The 22,837-nt window shown below is 35.7% G+C and overlaps 1 long non-coding RNA gene across 3 annotated transcripts in view; it reads left to right on the top strand.

The window, feature by feature from the left end:
• Nucleotides 1–4,232: 4,232 nt before the first annotated feature.
• Nucleotides 4,233–22,837, top strand: part of LOC136289928 (uncharacterized) — a 33,639-nt gene continuing 15,034 nt past the window's right edge. For all 3 annotated transcript variants that reach the window (XR_010720909.1, XR_010720907.1, XR_010720902.1), the window contains exon 1: nt 4,233–4,396. This is a non-coding gene — a long non-coding RNA (uncharacterized lncRNA). The remainder of the gene's footprint in view (nt 4,397–22,837) is intronic.

Raw genomic sequence — 22,837 nt, 5'->3', positions numbered from 1 at the left:
TCAGTGTATACCTGACTGTTATTGCCATATCACCCTGCTCTGTGAATGAGACATGAGCTCCATCAGCTACAGCAATGCTGAATTTATAGCCAGCTGGCCCTAAGAATAAGGAATTTGCTGTCTGGGGCCCCATGTATTTTGGGGGGGGGGAGGGGGGAAGGGGGGTGCAGTAGAGGGATAGGGAGCAGGCGGTATTAGGATTAAAGTTGTATGGCAATTTGACAGTGTTGCACATCAAATTCTGCCTTTCTAAGGCAATGGAAACCAAGGACCAGAAGCAGCAGAAACCTTTCCTTAAAAGGGACTATCAGTGCTTTGCTCTTAAAAATAAAGTAATGAAGTAAAGGTCATACTTTTAAAGCTTTCTGTTAATCAGACACTGGTAACATGTTGATGCTATTATTTTTTAGAGAAATCCTAGAGATTAGATCATATGTTCAAATCCCTTCTCTGCAGAAAGTTATCAATGATGTATTAGGCCATAGGAATGGCCTAAAAATATATCTGCTTCTATAACCCAGCAGTCAGGGTATTTGGCTTAAAGAAGCCTTGAGCCCATTGTGAAAGTTGTATTTCAGTCTTTCACATCATCTTGTCATTGGCTAAAAGGCACAAAAGTTATCCCCCATAAAGCAGAATTCAGTATCATACTTCCTTTCATTCTTCCCAGTAGCAGAAGGAAGGAAGGAGAACACCGAAAAGGTGAACAAGCTGGCCCATAGGCCATCAGACAGTGGACTACCTAGCCCACACAGGGTTAAATCTCTGAGCAAAGGAGGTTGTTTTGCTTCGAGGTCTGTAACCAAACAACGTTCTAAGTAACTCTTCTAAGTCATGTGGAACTGCACTGTTTAGGAATGCTCAGACGCAAGTGTAAACTGAGATTAAATGCTAGCTCTTTATTAAGGGAAGATTTGGAGGGGGTGGGGGATGTATTATTATTCCACCCTAATACTTTCTTGGTGAAATAATACATCTTTGGAATGGCTTTTTGATTGTGTTTAATGCATGGCTTTATGTATTCGGGCATACAGATTCTGCAAAATGAGGAGGGCAAGTTTCAAACAGATGTCTTGAGATGTCTTAGTAAATATCATGATTGAAATAAATTAAGAAGGTCGTGATGCTGGCATTGAGGGGTCTCCAACTGCTTTCTTCCAATGAATAATGTTCAGTAATTTTCCACAGGTTTTGGACTTGCATTTAAAGAAATTCTAATCAGAATCAAAATGGCCATCTTTGAAACAGCAGGTTTAACATTTTAGTGTTTTTCTTAAGTGCATTGGTCTCTTTGGCTAGCTGCAAAGGTTAAAAAAAGCGGGTGAAAGAAAGAGAAGTTTTTGAACTTGTGGATAAAAAAAAAAAAAGAAAGGAAAAGTACACTTTTTGAGTGTAAATGAATACATTTTTCCACATTCTTACCCTTCTACGGAGTAGAGGGTATTTAGTTCATTCCTCAAGTGGAGGAGAGAAACATGGCCTAAGTATTCTCAAAACTGCTGAGAATTGAATATACAGTGAACACTTGGTCAGGACCCTGATCTCTCCTGTAGTGCACATGCTGCTGGCAGTTATTGAAAATCTTCATCCTCTCCTCCTGTTGTATTCTTCTAACTTCTGAGTGACATTTGCCCTTGATAAGGCCAAAATGAAATTCAATGCCCAAATATCAGGATTTTCTATTTTTAAATACTAAATTGTACCTGTTCAGTAAACACTGAAATAATCACTTACAGGTTACTTTATTTTGTTTTTTTTTTCCTTGCCTTCATTGCATTACAGTTGATAAATTACTTCAGTCACGCTTTTAAAAGATGTAAGAGTTTCTGTAGCTTTCCAAAAGAGATTTTGAATTTTAAGTGCCTCTAGCTTTCCAACAGAGGTTAAGTCCCTGGGTAAATAGCTCACTGTTAATCATAAATGTGACATTACTTACATAATTCAGTCAATCTAAAATAGGGAAAAAGCAGAAAAGTTGTTTAGAAGCTAAAGTATTACAACAACAAGACCATATTATGTTGACAAACTGATTTCTTGAAAATTCTATTCTAAGTACAAAATCAGTTTATGGAGAATACAAGTTCTAAAAAGAGAGACACTCAGTTATCAGTGAATGATAATTACTCTTTATCATCTGCTTGCTGAGAAAACAGGAGCAGTTAGGGCATTGCATCTCTTACTGCACTTACTAACCTCAACTTGCAAGCCAAGTTCTTCACAGCACAAGATACTGAAGCTAATCGTGGACTTGAAAACCCTACTAATACGGGGCACTGTCAGGATAATAATCTTTTGACATTTAGTTTTCTACTTTATTACTAGTTTCAGCTCAAATATTTAAATATAAAGTAATTTTGTCCACCGTTTATCTTTTCCCTCCATGTAATTAATTACTTTCTACTTTTCTTACTTACATAATAGATTAACATGACTCAGTTCAGCTGTCTTCCTTATTGTAGAAAACCATTCTTTTCCTAGGGCTGTGAGCCACGGCATGTGTCTGTTCACCTGAAAGAACCAGTGAGAGTTCCCTTTTGTTCCTCACTGATCAGTTTAGGCAGCGTCTGCTGTTGCAGCATGACCTCTTTGCCTATCCTGTAACATAGTCACAGGACTTAAATTAGTTTCAAGGAAAATATTTTTTACAAGGAGGGAGGCAAATACTGAAACATATTTCCCAGGTGGTAAATGCCCCATGCCTGGAAACATCCAAGGTCAGGTTGGACAGGACTTTGAGCAACCTGATGTAGGTGAAGATGTCCTTGCTAGTCCCAAACTATTCTATGATTAAAACTGATCTGAATTGCACATGAGTTGCAGCTTACTTGTCTTGCTGTCCAGGCATCTCCCACCTGTGCACTGAGATATGCCCCTTCCCAAGAGTGCATTAAACAAACCAGTTTTGGACAACTGGACATTTAAGAACTACTACAGAGGGGTGAATATAAATGTTTAAATCATGAATATAAATGTTTGAAGAACTGGAGCACATGTTGCCTAGTGGCATTTGTCTCATAAGAGCAAATCACCCAAGGAGTTCTGCTTAAATGCTTGCAGTAGTCATCCTAGTTTTTACATATACTGTGAGTGTCTTTTTGATATCTCTGTTCATCCCTTTCCCAAACAGCACCACCACAGAGATCATTTGAAAATTATGTAATAAAGACTTCAATAAAATAAGACACTGAAGTAATATGGTTCTGATGCATGTATTTCTCTGAAATGTTTAACTCTGACTCAAAAATTTGGGTTTCAAGTCCACTTTTACCCATTATACTTTGGTAAAAGTATATCTTCTTTAAACCACAATAGTACTTTTTTATTTTTTCCCTTTCTTGCATATTCTCCAGATATTCTTTTCTCTGGCATAAAACTCTTTTGGCTTATATAGTAAATCTGAGTTGCCTGAGGTGGTGTGAGGGCAAAGTCTTTGTCTCCATTCCCTAAAAGCACTGACTATGACTATGAACAGCTTTCTTTTCCAGAAAGTGATAGTGATTCCTTTCTTCAGTTGTCCATTCTACACTCTTTTTCTGCCTTGTCTTAGCTGTTAATACAGAAGCAGATAAATCGCCACAATTTACAATTCAGTTCAACTAACGTTTTCATTTTCTGATTTAAGACACAGGCCTCAATTTCTGCTATTTTGCTGTGAAAAAAGCACTTCACCTGTCCTTGCATGAGACACAGGGTGGTCAGACAGAAGCAAAAACCACAGTTGTGCCAAAGACATTATTACCAGCGGTGAATTTCTTGGTAAGCACTTGGAAATAGTTGGCTGGAGGTTGGTGCCAGAGGTCTGACAAAAGCAGTGAGCTTTTTAATTAAATGTACCAGAAGCAGTATTTCTAAACTGTATCATTGGTACAATAAAACAAAAAATATACCAAATGCTTCTCTTGAATTAGGAGAAGCATTACGTCTTGGTTCTCTCTGTCCTTCTACTTATTCCCTTAAAAAATACAGAGCAAATCAGCTACCTGCACTACATCAGCCCCACCAACGCAATCTGCTTCAGCTGAAATGGTTTTGCAAAGGTATGAAAGCAGGGGAAGTGCTTGAAAACCTCACAGCTTTATTGCGTTTCTGATTTGCGAAAGTTTAACTTTCAACCTTTACACTTCTCACTTTTTCCCTGCTAATTACATAATGTTAGAGGGGCATCAGAAGGTTTATTAGAGTTTATTTGTTTGTTAGAGTGAGTTGCAGCCCCCACAGCAAGTAAATCAATAGGTTAAATCCTCTGACTACTGGATAGATAACTTGGGGAATAATTTACCCAAAAATTTGTAGAGTTTATCTGGATACACTAAATATAGTGTGTTTTTTCCTGGCAGTCTTCTACTCCAACTTGACACCCTGTTCAGCCATTAAAACTAAAAGAAAAATGCAAAAGGTAGGATGAATCAAAAGAGATCTTTGGACTTATATCATACTTTTTAGGTCTTATACTTCTCTTAGAATGTTTCAATTAATATAATTCTGTAAAAATCATACCTATTCAGTACTCTTTACTGCATTTACTCTCACAGTGAAAAGCTTCAAATTGTATAATTTTTTTTCATCCTAGTTAATTGCTTGAGAAGGAAACTAACTTTCTGTGTTAATTTAGATAAATATGGAGTTTGTGTTTGTTTTTTTTTTTATAACCACACCACCAGACCTTCATATTGCTCATGAAAGTTTAATTCTTGATCCATTATTATTTTTACTCTGTGTTAATAATGTATTAGATGTGCTTACTATCTATCTGTGGATGTATAGATGGGTACACTTTGGTTAGAGCAGTCAGGAGTGTTGCTGAGATCACCCTCACTCCAAACGGATTCTAATGCTTATTGGTTTCACGTTTTAAGAAAAATGAGTCAGTGCATGAAGGAATTTTATTCAAGATGTGCTTATTAAATATGCTGCCTCAGTGAAGGTTATAATTTCAGTATTGATCAAACCACTCTCCCCTGGTGTACAGATGATTAATTCCCTATTAACTCCTAAGAGAAGACTAACCTAAAGTGTACATTTTAACGAGTGGCACTGTTTCCTCCAAAGTGCACACAACCCCCGTTATTAAAAGTAACTTCCCAAATGCCTTTGTGTGCTACCTGCTAACTTTGACCTATTATTTCTGTTCACATAGTACTTTTTTCCTGATTTTGCCAAATAATTCTGCTTTATTCTTGCTGTCTTTTTGTCTTGCTGTCTAATTGTACCAGACATGGGCTTTTTTGCATTTTGTATATCTCTTCTTACAGGAGCGTGTTTAGAGCTAGTTTCAAAAGCCAGATGAAGTTTTTAAAAATTGTGATCTGGAAAACTTTGCTGATATTAGAAATTTCTGCCTTCCTGACAGCTATTGATTAATAGCCGATGGAAACAACATGTATATAAATATAACAAGTTCTTGCACTGACCAAGTCTAACTTGTGAACCTGTGTTTGTGGATTCCTAAAGCAAAGTATTTTGACTGATGGCTATTCCTAGACTCTCTCAGTTGCACCTGTTATTACATATACAAGACCTAGGACGACCTGTTCTCCAGCCAAGTGATTTCATGTTTCATGTGACATTTGACCAGTAGTGGCCTGAGTACCATCACCAGAAAACTGTGTCATGCAGATCTCTGTCAGAAGATGGAGAGGCTCTTGATTCTAAGTGGTTTCAGTGATTTTGTCTTGCTGAGGAAAAGCAAGAGTGGAAAAGCTGGGATTTCAGGCTTTTGCACTTGCTTTATGTATGTATGTCTGGGAAAGTTCAGAATGGTTGTGGTTTCATCCTTCTGCAGCATAGGAAAAATAAGTACCCCAAAGTACCATCAACCATGAAGACTAATACTTTCAGCTGCAGACACATTTCCCAATTGCTCACCAGTTTGTCACACATCAGCCGATGCCAGTAAAACTGTTTCTGCAAGATGTGTGCTTAGAAGAAAACTTGATCAAAAGAGTGAAACTCTAACACAGTATTTAACTTGATTAGTGCTATGATTAAAATACTGCCAGTCTCTCTAATGTTTAGTTTTTAATTACTTCTCTAAAAAGTATCTAAACTTGATATAATTTCTGTGGTATTGGGCACAATCCAGTCTTCACAAGTTATTGTTATGTGTGAACCTTACAAGCACACAGTTTTGTATTTTCTTGCAGAACATGAATGAAGCTGTGGGTTAGTGTGAACCTATTACTCATCGCTGTGACATCTTGTGAGATGCTAACACATCAAACATTAGGCTAATTACTAAGTCAAGGCTCTTTCTGTGGACATTGCTGTAAGGGTTCCAGCTAGTTTCACAAACTAAGATTATTTGAGGGTACCAAAGGATTGGTGCATCTTGCAGCAAGAGTTAAATAAGCTCAAATTGAGATAGATTTACAGTGACATTACAGAGAAGTAGGGAAGAGAAGCCTTTTCCTTTAAATTTTATGTTTTAAATTTTTCAGTATCCCTCTTTTTCTGCAAGCTGCTTACCATATGTTACTGTTTTAAAATGTTGGAGCTGAGTAGTATAGGAAGTTTTAAGTAAAATGAAAGTTTAGTTCTTCAGTTAGTAAACCTCCTAATTTGTGTGATGAGTATTTTTAGTTGTGAAGTAAAACTAAGAAGGTCCTACCTCTAATGAAAAACATTTTGAACAGTGCCAGTTTCTTTTATTCGGAACTCTTTTAACACAAGAAGTTTAGAACTAGTTTCATAATCCATGAAAAATAATTTGGGGGATACAATGATAATGTTTGCTGGTTTTGAACAGCATCTGTGTCCTGAATATTGTTTTCTGCTCTTATCCAAATATTTCCTACAAATAAAAAGAGTTTGGATTTTTTAAAAACATTTCAAATTAACTTAAAATATTCAGATTTTCTTGATTTGACAACACTATTGTGTTGTTTGGTGCTCTGAACATAACTTTTAAAAGAAGGCTTCTAGAACAAAAAATTGAAATTATGAATTTCAGATAAACTTCCTGAAATATTCCATTATGTTTGTTTTAAACATTTTAGATTGACAGTCATATTTAACATATTGTGAACAAAAGAGATGGAAAATCAATATTCAATGACAATATAAGTTCAAAAAGGCGATACATTAAATTGTTTGCGATGTATTTTTATATATGTTTCACTATTCATTACTTTATTTGTCATTTTAATGGTAGAAAAAAACCCAAAACATCTTCATGGTCTGCTTATGCATGGCTTAAATCCCTCTTTACTCCTGAAGTGTATATATTATTTTTGAACAGAAAACAAAAATAGATAGATAGATAGATACATATATAAAATTTCTATAATTAGAAAGACTGTTCATGGCAGTACCATGTTCACTGCCTTACTTGTAAAACAGCTTAAAGAATCACGGTTTTTGAACATAACTCATCTGTAAGTCCATCTTGTTCCCTGTCTAGCACTTGCAAAAGAACAAAGCCTCAAGCCTGGTCACTAACTGTGGTTTCCTGCCCTAACATCCACAATTAACAGATGAAGGACAATAGAGGGTGCATCCCCACCTATCTCCCTTAGTATCTGCTTTTGGATATGGTTGTCCATTGTTTTGTTTCACCTCTTCTTGAACATGTTATTTCCTCCAACTCTGTCTTTGGCAGGAAGTTACACAATCAATACCCTTTGCATAAAGAAGAATTTTCTTGTTTTAATCCAAGTTGAAACAAATTTCAGCAGGTAACCCTATGTCTAGGTAGTTATTCTGTCTCTCTTTCAAGACAGCTGCACCATGCCCTAAGTAATTTTATTTTTTTCCTCTCTTGCTTTCTCTGATATGTCCTGCAGATCTGGAAAGTGCGGCATGCAGTTGATCGTGACAGCATTATATTTTATGTTCATCCTCAGTTATATTCTTGTTGATTCCTAGCATTTTATTGTTGGTTTTTCTTTTTGGCATCTGTTAGACTTTGAGCTGATGCCTATAAAGAACAGTCCATGATGGTTCTGAAATTTCTCTCTTCTGAATGGAACATCTCCAATAAAAGGTTTTCATTTATCCAAAACAGTGCAGAGGGCATAAAGAAGTTAAAATATTGAACTCTTTCATAAGGAAAATCTAGTGATTGCAAGGCAGATTTCAACAGTATATTTTAAAGTGTGCTTAGAAAGAAAGGAAAGCTGCACCCTCTGTAAGTAACAGTTCTGTCTGTGAAAGGGTATTATTTAGATGGGTAATATATCAGAATATCTATACACATAAGGCTTTTCTCTGAGGAGCTTGCAAAAATTATTTGACATTTGATCCTATCAAATTTTCAGTATACTAATGCAGAAGCCTTCTATTTGCCTTTTGTGCAGGATGAATGGCACTTGCTGTAGCCACATTACATCATAATACAGCATTTGGTCAATGATCGGTGTTTTTAAACTGCAGGATCAGTTCAGTGCAAATATCACAGAATAATTGCTTAACCTATCTTCCCCTTGTTCAGGGCTCTTTGGTGTTAAGTATAAAATGAGCCAAGGTTATGATTTCTGCCAAATCAATAAAACCAAAGGATTTGTGACCAAAGCCTTAATTGTCTTAACAAGAGCATGTATGCCTCTCAAACTAATGAATCATCAAGTATTATTGGCTTCTTTTTCCTTAGTCCTTTTGAATAATGCAGATTTTTAAATAGAAGGGTAAATGTTATGTGTGTTAACAGTTTAACAAATTAGCTGTGATTTTGTACTTTGGACTATGACACTCGTTACTGGACTTGTGTCTTGCCATTTTCGTTTATCTGTGACTAATGTGTCAAGATCAACTGATTCTGCATTTTTCTTGGTTTTTTTTTTTTTTTAATATATCTTCAGTGTGTACAATCCAAGAGGTTAAATTGGAATTACTAGTCACATCCATTAATTAGGTAAGCACTTCTTTCTTTATACTGATCCCAGACACTTGAGCAGTGATGAGTTTGTTCAGATTTAGTGTAAAACTCATGAGCTGGGGTACACATCTGTGTGCTTGAGATTCTTGTAAGAGCACCTATGTTGTGAGGGAGTTGATTCTCAAAAAGCCATGGCCTTCATACTCAGACAACTGTATTCACATACACAAAAGTTGTGTATCAGGATTGGAAGCAATTCTTCTGCCTACGGGTGAGGTGTAGAAGAGGAAAAATGAGGAAAAGGAGGTGAAGATAATTTGCAAAAAAAAAAAAAAAAAAAAAAAAGAGTGCAAATATTCTTTCCAAAATTAACAATGGGGGTGAAGTTATGTTTCTTCTACACAGAACTTTCATTTGCAACTTCCATTTTTCTGGTTTAATTAAAAAATGTGACCATACCTTTTTTTTTCTTTTAAAAAATTCTTAATGTCATTTAGTAGTACTTTTTATATCAGAGAAAAATCATGGATTTATATGCTTTGATAAGCTGAAGGCTAGACAAGGGTCTCAATGTGTACCCTCAGCCTAAAGAAGCCTTCTCTTCTGAAAATTGCTTGAAAGGGTTGGCTTTATGATTATGAATGCTAGTCCTTGCATAATATCAAAATGTGTGCTAAAGTCTTCAGCAAAGTATTGAAAACTTTGAGCAGCACCTCTAAAGCACATACTCAGCACTGGTTAGGCTGCAACTGGAGTTGTCAATTTCTGGACCCCACCAATTTAGGAAGGATGTTGATATGCTCAGACATGACCACAGAAGGGCAGCAAGACTGGTGAAGGGTCTGAAGGAAATCCAGAGCATTCACAAGAAGCATGGCATAAAGAATATTGGAAAAACAAACCCTGCATGTGAAAAATGCCTGGGTGAAGATCTCAGCACTAGTGTTAGCTGCCTAAGGGCAGTGAAATTAAAGGAAGTTTAAGTGATTTTAGGAAAGACATGATCCACCAGATATATGAACAATATAAACAGTATAGAAATCACTGTTTCTAGTACAGCAACATAGAATTTTCAATAGATTTTCTTCTTAAGCCACATGTCTCTGTGAAAATGTATGTGTGAGGAGATACTCATCTATTTGTGCAAACTAATAATTTTCAGCTAGATGCTAGCTTTGGTAAATCTACACAAACTTTATTGATGCAAGACTTATATCCTTTTTCTCTGATATTGGTAGAACTGTTCTGACTAATAAGCTAGAAAATAAGGTCATCTTCTGGTGTTTACTGACTTGTGTAATGTCATTAATTTCACCAAGGGGCTTTGCACAAGGAAGTATCATTCCTCAATTTATAGTGTAAGTTTAAACAGTAGCAATAATCCCAACTGAAATTCCAAATGCAATTAACACCATACATAGTCTGAAACACTAATGATGTCTCGTTCATATTTTATCAACTGTTGATATTCAAAGCTCATAAAAGTCTCATCCTGCCATAAACTGTTCATGCCTAATTCTTTTCAGTGTCTACCAGACACATTCACTCCCAGGTAGATGGTGCATAATCATCAGATTCCTTACCAGATCTTTAGTTCACAGTAAAATGTCATCTAACAACTCACAGTGGCACAATCCAGAGATGGCAAAGATAATTCCTTATTTGTCCAGCTCTGTAGGACAACAGACAATGTGAGAGAGAATTTAAGCTGGCACTGGAAATATATATAGGAAAGTTTCTGTGAAAGTGCAGGCTAGCTACCTATTATTTATTGAAGAATATTGCAGGGAGCAAGCCTGCAAAATTGCAAAGTATTTGCAGAACTAAGAAATTTATAAAGAACTTTGCTAAAATACCATTGCTAGAGTAAGGGAAGACATAACCTCCTAATCATAAATAAACCATGAAGGTCGTGGTCAACACACAGATGACAGAATGTGACTGAAGGACCACTTCATTCAACTCAGCCTCAGGCACTGGAGAAAAATTTTACTTAAGTGTACTGATATGTCAGAAGGCAATAAAGAACCAGAAATACCATCAACTTCAGGATGGCAGTCACAGAAACCTGAACTCTAAGGGCATTCATCTTATGTGTAAAGGCAAGCAGAAAATGATTGCAGTTGACAGAAACTGTGGATTTGAAAGACAAATCTTTATCCTAAATCACAAATAATGAAGCTAATAGTGTTTGTGAGAAATGTACTGTACATACATATCACATCATTGAGTACATAACACCAGTATGAAAGTTCAAAAATAAACCAAAAACAATCTGACAGCAGAGCTTAAAAAAAATTTGATATGAGTTATATGCTTTCAAAGAGAAAAGTGAAATATTTAAAAGAGAATAGCTTGAACTGTTGAATGGCATCCAGATTGTTGTACTTCTGAAAGTGCCATTGCCAGTCCCACTAAAACAGTCTTCTAAAAGGGGTTAAAAAACATCTTTTTTCAGAAATATTACACTGCTTGTGTATTAATCTCAGAACAACCATCAAAGATGGAAAAAAAAGCTATCCCCTACTGTGGCAGTGAGCCTAAATTTTCACTCCCTGATAACATTATACTTACAGCAGGACAGTATGTCCTGATATGCCTAAAGCAAAGATATTTGAATTCCTGAATGCCATAACCAGAGTATTTATCTCCCAGTCAATTTTTTCTTATATTTCCTGCAGTGAGACGTATGCAATCTTTGACTTGAAACACAAATAAAGTGAGCATTTAGGAAAATTTAGAAGCCATTAAACACAGTTCAGATTTTTTAAATTTTTTTTTAATGAGTGCATCAAACAATAACATCATAATTTTCAGACATTGATCATTAATTCAACTTTAGGGTCTACTTCTTTCCTCTCTATATTTTAGTGAATCTAGATAGGTAAAAATAGTGTTTTAATTCTATGCAATTCAGGCAGTCACAATTTCAATGTCAGAATTTTATGCTTCAAAAAATTTAGATATTCTGTACATGTGGAGAAAAGTGAAAAGTATGAGCTTTAACTGCTGTATGTTTTGTCTTAGTCATATATGCAAAAATATGACTTCTTGTGGGTTTTGTACTTGTGGTCTCTGAAATATTTAAAAACCTTTCTTTGGTGGCTGAATTCTAACCTATTGATATTTTAAGTATGCATAGTAGCAAAAATGTATAAACCAAGATGGGAAAGAGCTGAGTTTCATTACTAGAGATCTGACAGAATTGCTAAATGTTCTGTTTCACAATTTAACAAAGCGGGGAGGGTTTTTTTACCTTATGGAGGTTTTTTTTTACCTTATTGCGGTAAATAATTGAGTTAAAGAAAAAACACTCTAAATATTGAATGAAAAGTGATAGTGGAAGAAAAATACAAAGGAACTGTGGAAAATATACGCTTGGCATCAAAAGTGGTGTCTCCTATAAGATTAGCAGAATAAAAACTGTGGCTCCAACAACTCACTTCAGCAGGTATTTCTTGCAACAAATTAAAATACTGCTTGTATGAGCTGTGCAGAATGATTGCAGAGCCACTGTCAAGCCTTGTGCTGAAAGCTAATCAACACAGTTCAGTCAGCAATCACTGGATGGAGGAAAAGCTGGAAGTCTTGCAATTATGCAATTGTCTTATTTATTGAAAGAACTACTATCCTACAGAGAAACTCAAAATTGATAGTACATTTGCAGTGGACAGACAGCTGTTTCCTCATTTTACCAATGGTGCCTTTGCATATTTCCATTTTCCCTGGTGTAGGTTTTTATTACATTCACAGTGTCTTGGTGTGCAAGTCTAATTTCATGGAGAAAATATCTTGGACATATTAATGAATTGTTGCTGAAAAGAGAGGGAACAGACAATATGATATAATTTTCGGTCAAGTTGGTGATGCTAAACAAGAAGTCACTGACCTATGAAGCTTCACTCAAGTTGCCTTAGCTATAAGTACTGAAAAAATGTGAACATTAGAAAATTTAGTTCTATCTTTGTGTTAGCGCTAACAAAATCTCATCCTTGTCTGGCATTAAAGGAAACGCTCAAATTCTGAGCATCTAAAAATTCTGCAAGCTGGGATTTACATTATATATGACATGACAGCTAGAAAGACAACTGAAAATAAAACCTGTTCATTTCCCACTGCCATTTTTTCCAGAATAGCCTCCCTAAACTGAGTTTTGTTTAACTCCGCTGTTTAAACATTGTTTGTTTGCTGAAAGTCCCCAGAGGAGTAATAATCACCTTGTATGCTTTAGTTAAGCAGTTGACTACAAAACCAGAATACTCCATTATTGCCCATAACAAAGTAAATTTTTGGAACTGTATCAGGATCTAGCAGAGCCAGGAGAAATCCATGTGCTGATAGGTCTCTCCTGATTTTTAGCTCTCATTAAACTTTGCAGGACTTTACTGAAATGAATTTGATTTTGAAGTTCTGCCCTAGCCGCAATTGTTTGCAAATCAAGACTTCAGCGGCTTCTCTGACAGGAGGGCACAAGAGTCCACTGAAAATCAGTGCCAGTAGCCCACTGACCCTTAACCTTAGCTTAGGCTCATCAGGAAGGATCTTTAGAAGTGACAGTGCTAAACCCTAACCAGAAATGAACAGAACAAAACAAAGTAGCTCACCTAATTTAATATTTAATGCAAAAAAGAACCAAGTAACCTCTCCTCCCCCACACCTCCCCAAAATCTCACAATTCAAATCTCACCCTTCCCATCCTAATTGCTCTCTTTTGTCCTCTTAAATATTTGAGAACTCTTTCCAGAATGAAAATATTTTTGGTCTGTTGATTCAGAAGGAATTCAGTTTAGTCTGCTTTGATTTGAGTTAAAATAGCAGGTCTCTGATTTTTTTTCTTCTCCACAGTCAGAACATGAAGATCTAAGGTATTCCAAAACCATATGAGCATATATTCACATCTGAACATCTGAACAAACAAAACTGAATAGAATTTGACCATTTGACAAGAAATTGTTAGAAGGATTTTGCAAGGAAATTACATGAATGTGAGACTGAACTGCAAAGAGAATAATTGCTCAAGTAATTTGACTATATGAGAAAATAATTTATCAGAAAGTGTGCAAAATGTATATAATACTGATTTATAGCAAACATTAAAAAAAAATCCCTCAAAGTGTTCTCCATAAAATGCACCTAGAAAATACTTCCCAGCTTCAGCATTATCTCAGTGTTCCCATTACCAAAACTGAAACTGATCTCCCTTTGAAGGTTGTGCTATTCCTTGCCTTAGCTTTCTTGAGAGTACAGGACTTGGGTTTGCCAACAGAGGGCAATAGTCAAGCTAGAAAAGACTGCATCCATCATTTTTGCAACTTCTAATGAGTCAGAAGGACACATAGAATCCTCATCTGCTTTTATGGATATTGCTGTGTAATTGCAGTGTAATTATGGCACACAACAGCTTCAGAAAATTATCTTTGAAGAAAACAGCTGGTTCTCTTTAACAAACAGAGATGAAATCCTGTCAATTTAAAAAAAAATCCAAAGGAAAAATACTAAAAATATATGCCAATAATAAACAGGCAACAACAACAAAAAAGAAATAACATAAAAAATTGAAATGGATAAATCTGAGAAACTGCTATGAAAAAATATGACAGAGGTATAAAACATTAGAAAATTACAATGATGTGAATGTTCTTTCATTACATGGTTTTATATTACAAAGCAAACAGGCTCATTGAAAAGATTTCCATTTTCCTTCTTCCACTTATGGGTAGTATGTAAGATCGCAGTCCTGACAGCCCTTCTGCATGCTTTCCTCTCAACAGAAGAAATCCCCTTGGTTTCAGTGGAATTTCACAGCCTGATAAGGCCAGCCCCAGCCCCATGCTGTAGAGCACAGAGCTCGCCAAGCCTTCCTCTGCCAAAGAAATACTGCCGGCTTCTGTTGAGGGGGTGAAGCTGGGGGGGCCAGTGCACCAGCACCAGGGGCCAGGTTTGGGTGCTGGCTTGGCTTGCCTGAGAAGATATGCCCAGAGCTGGGAATTGGCACTGCAGCCCTCAGGAGAGGCACAGCAGCTGCTCAAAGCAATGAGCTGTGGGGAGGGGAGTTGCAAGGAGCAAGTTTTAGCAGCCAGTTGGAGAATGAGACCAAACCGCCTCCACCGCAGGCCTGGATGTGCACCAGCTGACACTAGCAAAGGGAAGGGATATGGATTTGATGCACTTCTGTAGTGTGGAAACAATAAAATAGAGAAAGGGAATGTTGCGAAACACTTTTTAATAAGTACAGTGAGTGTTTTCCAAGAGTTTTGAAATCTATATTGATATATAAGTACTATTCCTATTATGTAATTAAACTTCACTAAAAATTAGTCCAAAACAACAGTTAAACAATACATGCACAAAAATATGTTTTGTGGCAATGCTCTGTAAGCCCTAGAGCTATGGGTCTTTCAGTACTGAGCTTGTTTATTTCTTGATGTTAAAGTGGGTGAACTGAGGGACTGGGATTATCTCCTGCACATTAATTTGCATAAGAGTTGTAGGGCTCTTCTGTAGGCAGCAGCCGACAGAGAAGAGGAAAATATATGCATCAATACTAGTAGTAGTATTTGTGTGCCAGGAAGAAATTCACCATTAGTGAACTAAGTTGCACTACCAGACTCAAAATAGTTATTGAGTGGGGAAAATTAATTCTATTAAGCTTGAAAGCATGTGGCCAAGGTTATACAGAAGAACCTTATTTGGCATATAGTATGATCTGTGAAACATTGAAAAATGATTATATTTTATTTTTCAAAGTCTTATTTTATCAATTCTTAATTTGCAGACATTTATAAATGTTATGAACACTTGAAATACACAAGTCTATAACCTATGTCAGTATTACATTATGAAAGCATCTTTTGTAAGTTTCCAGTTAAGGATGTACTTTGCCCTTACAATAGCATTATTAAGCAATATATTTCCAGTCAATTTAACAGTGTAACTAATAATGAATTAAAATATCAAATGCTATATGAAAAATATTAGCAATTCAGGAAGAAACATTTAATTTTCTCGATGGTGCATGTATTTCTAGCTTCTTACATTCCATTTCCTTATTTGTTTAAATTTGGTAGAAACAACAATCAGGCTGGAAAAACGTCCAATCAGAGACAAGAGTTCACTCTTGCGTATATGTATTGTTCTCTGTATCTGATGCAGTGCAAGACTTGCCCAAATATTTGTAAAGGCTGGTCTCTAACAGCTGATCCACTTTGTGGGAAGTCTTACTGCTCCATGGAATGGAAGCTTTCATTTAGTTCACGAGCTTGGAACAACAGAGTGCTAAAACTGGAATGGAGTGTTGGAAGTATAGACAGTTGGAAGTACAGAGGCAGTGCAGTGAGCAGAGGCTTATTCAGAAAAATGCAAACTTACCAGTAGTCTAATCAACAAACTGAAAAGTACCTTCTGGATTGTTATCTGTGACACAGGCTGAGGAACAAATAACTTTGAGCCGTACCTCAGAGAAGCAGGTGTTTTATGTAGCTTTTTTATCCTATCTGATAATAAAAGGTTAGGAAAAGAGCCATCATTATGGATATTTCTTGCCAAGTGGACAAAAAAGATAAATGAGAAAGATGGATTTATGAAAAGGCAGTTGGAATGTGTTAGTGTAGTTGGAGGAAATATTGGCAAAGAGTGTAACTGAACAGAATATTGAACATACATGAACCTGTGTTTTAAAATGTTCAAACCACAGTTCCATTTTATAGAACTAAATAAACTGCAAGCTGTACCAGTAATCAACCGTTTGTAGACAATCAAGCAAGTCTTTTCCATGAATTCTGCTGATTACTGAAAGAAATTGTTAAATATTAAATATGGATATTAATTTATAGAGAAGACAGTGCTGGTTTTGAATCAAAGTTTAATTAATAATAGCAAAATTTTACGATGCAGATATTTACATTTTTCTTTAATATGATTATGAAAAATTAATTTTTTACATGGTAATAACAATTGGCATATAGTTTTATTATTTTCAAGGAAGGAGACATTGCTCTGCAAGTTCATAATTTAAGGATGGACCTGAAGTTAGACACTGGGAGGAAGAACAAGGAATTTGTGGGTACACAAAGGACAAAGAGTTTGTTTATCCACAGGGATTGCATAGGCTGTGGTTAAATGAATTACACCACCATAATGTAGTAGTGCTGACACGGAGAATAATTGGTTCACATAAACTTCAGTGTTGTTTCTTCCTTGGCTGGCTTTCTAGAAAAAGCTCAAAATTGGAAACATTGAGAGTGAAAGCAGCTGTGCGTGCCAGACTATATTCAATAGACAGCACCTTTAAGTGCAAAGGGACTTCAAATAAAGGAAGAAAGAATTTTCAGATGACAACGTTTGCTTTGAAGATTTCGTTGTGATACTTCTTTAAAGATGAATATGAATAGAAAGGTGTACCTGGCTCGGTAATAATGATTAGTCATATTGGTGATATAGCAGTGTCTATGTTTACATCCAACCATAGGAAGAGAAAACATCCTTAAAAGTGCTTTGTAAATTGATAGTTGCTTAAAATTTCTGAATAGAACTTTAATAAAATAAAGACTACGTGAGCCTTGTGAATCCCAAATCTATTAATGAATCCAGGGTAAGTACCTCTAAATTTTAGGTGTTTTGATGCAGATACCCAGGTTACTGCATGTGTTATAAACTAAGTTCTGTGCTTTAGGGACATATTTTCTGTCTCTTGAGTGAGTACATGGGAAAAGCACCATGTGTTTGTTGGATGTGAGAGCTTTCACAATGACCAAGGAGTTTTTATCCTCTTGTTTTGCTACAAGTAAGTTGTGACTTGGTTGCTTTTTGTATGTGAGCATAAGATTTTATGACCATTTTTGTGAAATGCTGTTCATCTCTGTGTTTCCAATTATGACACTATGTGAAATCAAAGCATACCTGTTGAAAGAACACAACTTGCATGGACAGGGTTTTGGAGGGCTTGATACCTCAAGGCCATGTCTTAGATTTATCTTTCATCATGCGGGAAGGTGGAGTTGAGTAGATACAATTCAGTTTCTCAAGAGATGATGACAATGACAAGATTTTCAGTCTTCTTTTTGGTAGCTTGTTAGTTTTTAAAAGCTTCTTGTTTCACGTTTACTTAGTTGTAGTAAGCTGTCAATTTTTAAAAATGTTTTCTTTATTCTTATTTATTTTGAGGTCAGATAGAAAAAGGACCGTGTGCACAGCAATTGAGAAAAAGAAGCAAAATGTATACTTTTCAGAAGTTCAGACATATATGAGTAGTTGACATGAATTTCATAAAGGTCAGACTATCAAGAATTTCACACCCCCAAAAGCATCTATAGCTTCAAAATAGATATATTTAGTGTAAGACATATCTGTAATCATAGAAGTCTTGTATTTCAATAGTTTTGTTTTGGGGGAGGTTATTAGATAGATATTAATGGCTATATTACTTACTGTTATCCTCTGAAAAAGTATATGGAGTTTAGTTCCCTGTTTGCTAATCAAGCTTTGTTAGTCACCTCAAGCCTCACTGCAGATTTGTATTATATTTAGATGACATAAGAAGAAGATAGCTATCCCATGTTCCTTCCATTTACTTGTTCTGGTAAGATTTCTTACTATGAGATATCTTCCAATAATGTTTTTCTCAGCACTTCTGGGTGTGGATATCCTAATAGCAGAATCTTTCAGGTTAAAAAAAATTAAATGAGTGGTAGAATATGTCACTCTCTTTGTACTACTTCTGCTGCTGGAGATTACTCTTTAGCTGCTGTGAGGGACAGAGTTGTTTCCATTTTCTGCTAAAGCTCTCATCCAGATGTACCTAATTCTCAAATGTAGGTAAAAAGAATCTCCACAAATTTAGCTTATATTCTCACAGAAAGTCACAGACTCAACCAATAGTTATTTTGATTGTCCTTGCTAGTTTTTGAAGTCAGGCTGGAATGACTTCATTTCCACCAAAAAGTTCTGTGCTCCAAAGGACTTCAAACCAGAGCTGTGGAATGTCCTGCAAAGAACCCCACAGCTACACACAAGCATGTTCTACAGCCACCTAAAAATATCATGGTATCAACTCAAAAGCTGCAAGCTATTTAAAAACCTACCAGCTAGTGGATTTGCTATTTTAAAAGATTTTTTTTTTAAATTGTCCTTTGTTGTGAAAGGGAACATGTTACATATGCCAGTGTTTCCAGTGTGTTTCCTACCACCAAGACCTCCATCTCCCATCTAGTCATTTGTTAGTACCCAAAGTTGGCCACAAGCCTATTTCTGAGAGAGTTTCTTCCCCAACATATGGCTGTGCTCAGAATGATTGCTCTGGCCTTCAGTCTGCTCATTTAAACCTAATGAGGTCCACAGAGGTGACTGTATGACTCACACAATGAAGTCATTTTTCCAATTAACATTCTGACAAATGTCTTATAAGTAGAGCTGCTTCAATAGGTTTCCACAGGTGGGGGAGAGATCGGGTATCACAAAATACTCAGTTAGTTTCTTCTGATCTGTGAAATTCCATTCACTCTATAGTATGACTGTTCACACAACAGATGGATATTTCATGTCTGTAGAGTGTGACCCATTCCTAAATCAAACTCTCTATCTGCGAGCCAAAGTGCTCATGCAAGGCACAGAATTAACCTTAGTCTTGAGTAGACACTCATAACGTTCATACTAAAAAGCCTTCCTTTTATTAGGAAGTCTTTTATTCATTATTGTGGGATATAATGTTTGGAAATGTAAGCAGCTGACACCTAATGGAAGACTTTTAAGTAACCAATTGAAAAGCCATTCTTCCTGTCTGCCTATGCTCTTCCATTTTAGTGTTCGTGGATGTCTACTCAAACAGCTTTTGTTGCATGAATATGAGAGGAAGAAAGGAATCAGAAATCATCTAAAGAGTATTGTTTTTCTTAATTTTTACTGGCTAAGCATTATTTGTTATTTCCACATTTAAAAAAAAATGAATCTTTTTAGGGAGCAGAAGCAAACCCACATGATTTAGCAAGCAGGTATGCTCTACAAATTGTGAATTGTCAAAGTAATCTCCCAATGTACTGAAATTTGGTACATATATTGTTTACATATGCAATGAAAACAAGAAATAAATTCACAGGGACTCAAAATCTTTACCAGACATATTGGAACAGAAAAAAGTAATATAGTGTTTTAGATCATAATGTATGCCTCAGCTATCACAAACTGGAAATTTTACACTTAAAAGAATAATATTTGGACTTTCTTTGATAAAAGATTAAATTATAAACAGTTTGTTTTTCCAAATTCAACTCTGTTGAGATATAAAATCAGCACTACTACTGAGTAGAACTACAATAAATTGTGCAGAAGATATTCAAGGGAGAAAAATAAACTACTGGAATTATTCCAAGAAACACCAAAGAATTAAACCTGTGGCTTCCTGCCTTTTCAGAATGTTTGGTGCAACCTCTCAATAATTTTACGGTGCACTTTAAATGGTGGTATTATTATAATATTTATTATTATATCCAGTAGTATATTTATTATGTTTTTATAATTTATAACTTTCATTTGAGGCTTTATTACTGTTATCATGGAAGCAGGTAGTGAACCAGTTTAACCCTATGAAAAGAGACATAAGAAAATCCCTTGTATGAGGTATCTCCTTCATATTTCAATGCATATATCATCTCAAGCTTTGTGGGAGTATGAGTATTAGAAATAACATGGAGTGCAAATTTACTTTTACATTATGTGTACACCCAAGCAGGGAAACTGTCTCAATAGTAATATTCCTACCACAATGTACTGATATAGTTGAGTCAAGATTTGTAAATTGTGATAGTATCTACTATAGGACCAGCTTCTACAGCTGGGAAAAAAATTCTAGGCTTTTAAATACATATGAACCCCAGCATTTTTGAAGTAGGTGAAGGAAACTCCAAAGCTAAGCGCACTTATTTCATTTGTTGCTTTCAAAATATAAATATGTCCCATTACAAAGCCCTATAGCAATATTCACATGAATTTGGAACTAGCCAGAATAAGGCAGTGTTGCCTAGACAGAGAACTGTAATAAGGGACAACAGTGACCAAAGAAAGGGTTTCTGCATGCTCTTGCAAACTTACAATGTCATTTACAGATAGTGCGGAAAAGGGATCCTGCGAGCCATGGAGTGACTCAGACGCTTGTGTTCTATGGATTTTTTTGGTTATACTAACTGCCTTTGGAAACACAAGTCTTACCCATTGTGCCATCCATTTCACCTTCCTTTGGGTGCTCTGCAGAATAAAGATCTACAGGTAGGGCGGTTGTTTTAGGCTGCCGTCATGGAAGTAAGATAGAAGAAACAGGAGCACAGTTCATCTGAACCACCTTTGACAACGAATTACACCAACAGCAGATGACTTGCCTACTAAAACAAGAGAAAAGAGAAGTCCTCTCTGTTTAATACAATGATCTCTAGATTTATAGCTAAAGTGTTGCCATCAATACTTTTTTCTTGTTTGATTTTGCTTTTGTGGAACAGGAAATATTTTTCCTTTTACCTACCATTTGCAGTCAAATTATTTCCTATTGGTCTCAGTTAACCTAGACTGTTAAGAATACTCCTTAAGAATATGATACTCTAATCTTCAGAATTCCATTAGTGAATCCTTCAGAGTGACTGAAAATTAATCTGTTTGCATAATATCTCAGTATGTTTTTCTTCTGATAGGAAGCAAAAACAACTTTCCCCTAAAAAAATCCCATGCATTTAAGTGGTCAAGCAGTCTGATGGAAAAATCAGGTTGGAAAGGCAGGGGTAGAAGAAAGAGAGCAATATACTGGCCTTTGATGATTCCTGAGGAGACAATATATTTGATGATCTCATCATGAAGGTTACTAAATAAATGAAACTAAATGGCTGGTTGATTCACTTTAATTCAACATGTGGTGTAGACACTTCCTTCCTATTCCCTCACTACAGTATATTGGATCACATTAGGCTTGACAATAAGGATTGAGTTAGTGGTTTTCAGTTCTGTATAGAGATTTTGATTATTTTTCAAAATGACTTACTGATTGCTCTAATGTGCTTTCTAATTCCTCATTTTGTTGGTGGTGCTTTGGTTAACTATTTTTAAGCCATTACTAGAGCTTTATTGACATACATTAGATGTTAATTTCCAAATTTACCAATTTGTTATCACTATGTTGGTTTTGTTATGAGATCACTGGCCTTTTGGGGCTGTATTTTCCTTTTTATTTTTTTCCATTTTCTTTGCTATTTCAGTCTCTGTTGGGTGGAGTGGGGTATGAGTATAGTTATCGAAGACAATAACTGGCCACCAAAGTTACCATTGCATTAAGGCAGGTAGTAATTTTAGAGCGTGTTTGATGTGAAACAGGAACATGTTACAAATGCAAATATTCCCCAGAGTAAAATCAAGCAAATGAAAGGAAATGAACATAAAGTTCTGATTCAATGGTTCATGATCAATGCTAGTAAGGATGTTGGAATGGATGGTTTAGTATTTCTGAAGATGGTTACACAATATTAATCCACTATCTTGAGTTATTTAATATGTCCTTGATAGATGTTAAGGCATTGGTGAGGCTTTGCCTACATCCTGGAATTAGTGTCATTTAAAGAATTATCAGTTTTTATTGCCTCTCTTACCAGTCAGTACAAGTTAACTTATTAGACTGTAGGAGACAGAGAATGATGGAGACTGCAAATTCTTTTTTTTTTCAAATTTCTCATAGTCATCGTTTCGTGTGACTTTCATTCTTATTGCTTAACAGCTCTGATCTTTCTGCAGTTTATTAATGGCAGAACTTTTGCTTTTAAAAATTGGTTGACCCAAGTAAGTCTTACAAATGTCTTCAAATATTTCCATGTATCCAGTTTAATTAATATGTTACTTACAGACTTTAACAGAAATAATTAGATATGGACTCTTTCACCATTATATATTTTAATGGCAAAATCAATCAATTTCTGGTTTATATTACTAATATTGATTTACTTTCATTTTCCAAAAATACCCATCTGATAGCATAGTGCAGTGGTACTGGTACTTTATCAG

Source organism: Chamaea fasciata, unplaced genomic scaffold, assembly GCF_029207755.1.
Source record: "Chamaea fasciata isolate MVZ Bird 193981 ecotype frontalis unplaced genomic scaffold, bChaFas1.0.hap1 SCAF_1, whole genome shotgun sequence".
NCBI classification, from domain to species: domain Eukaryota; kingdom Metazoa; phylum Chordata; class Aves; order Passeriformes; family Sylviidae; genus Chamaea; species Chamaea fasciata.
The sequence above is the reverse complement of the archived record's forward strand: the minus strand, read 5'-3'. Positions and strand labels throughout refer to the sequence as shown.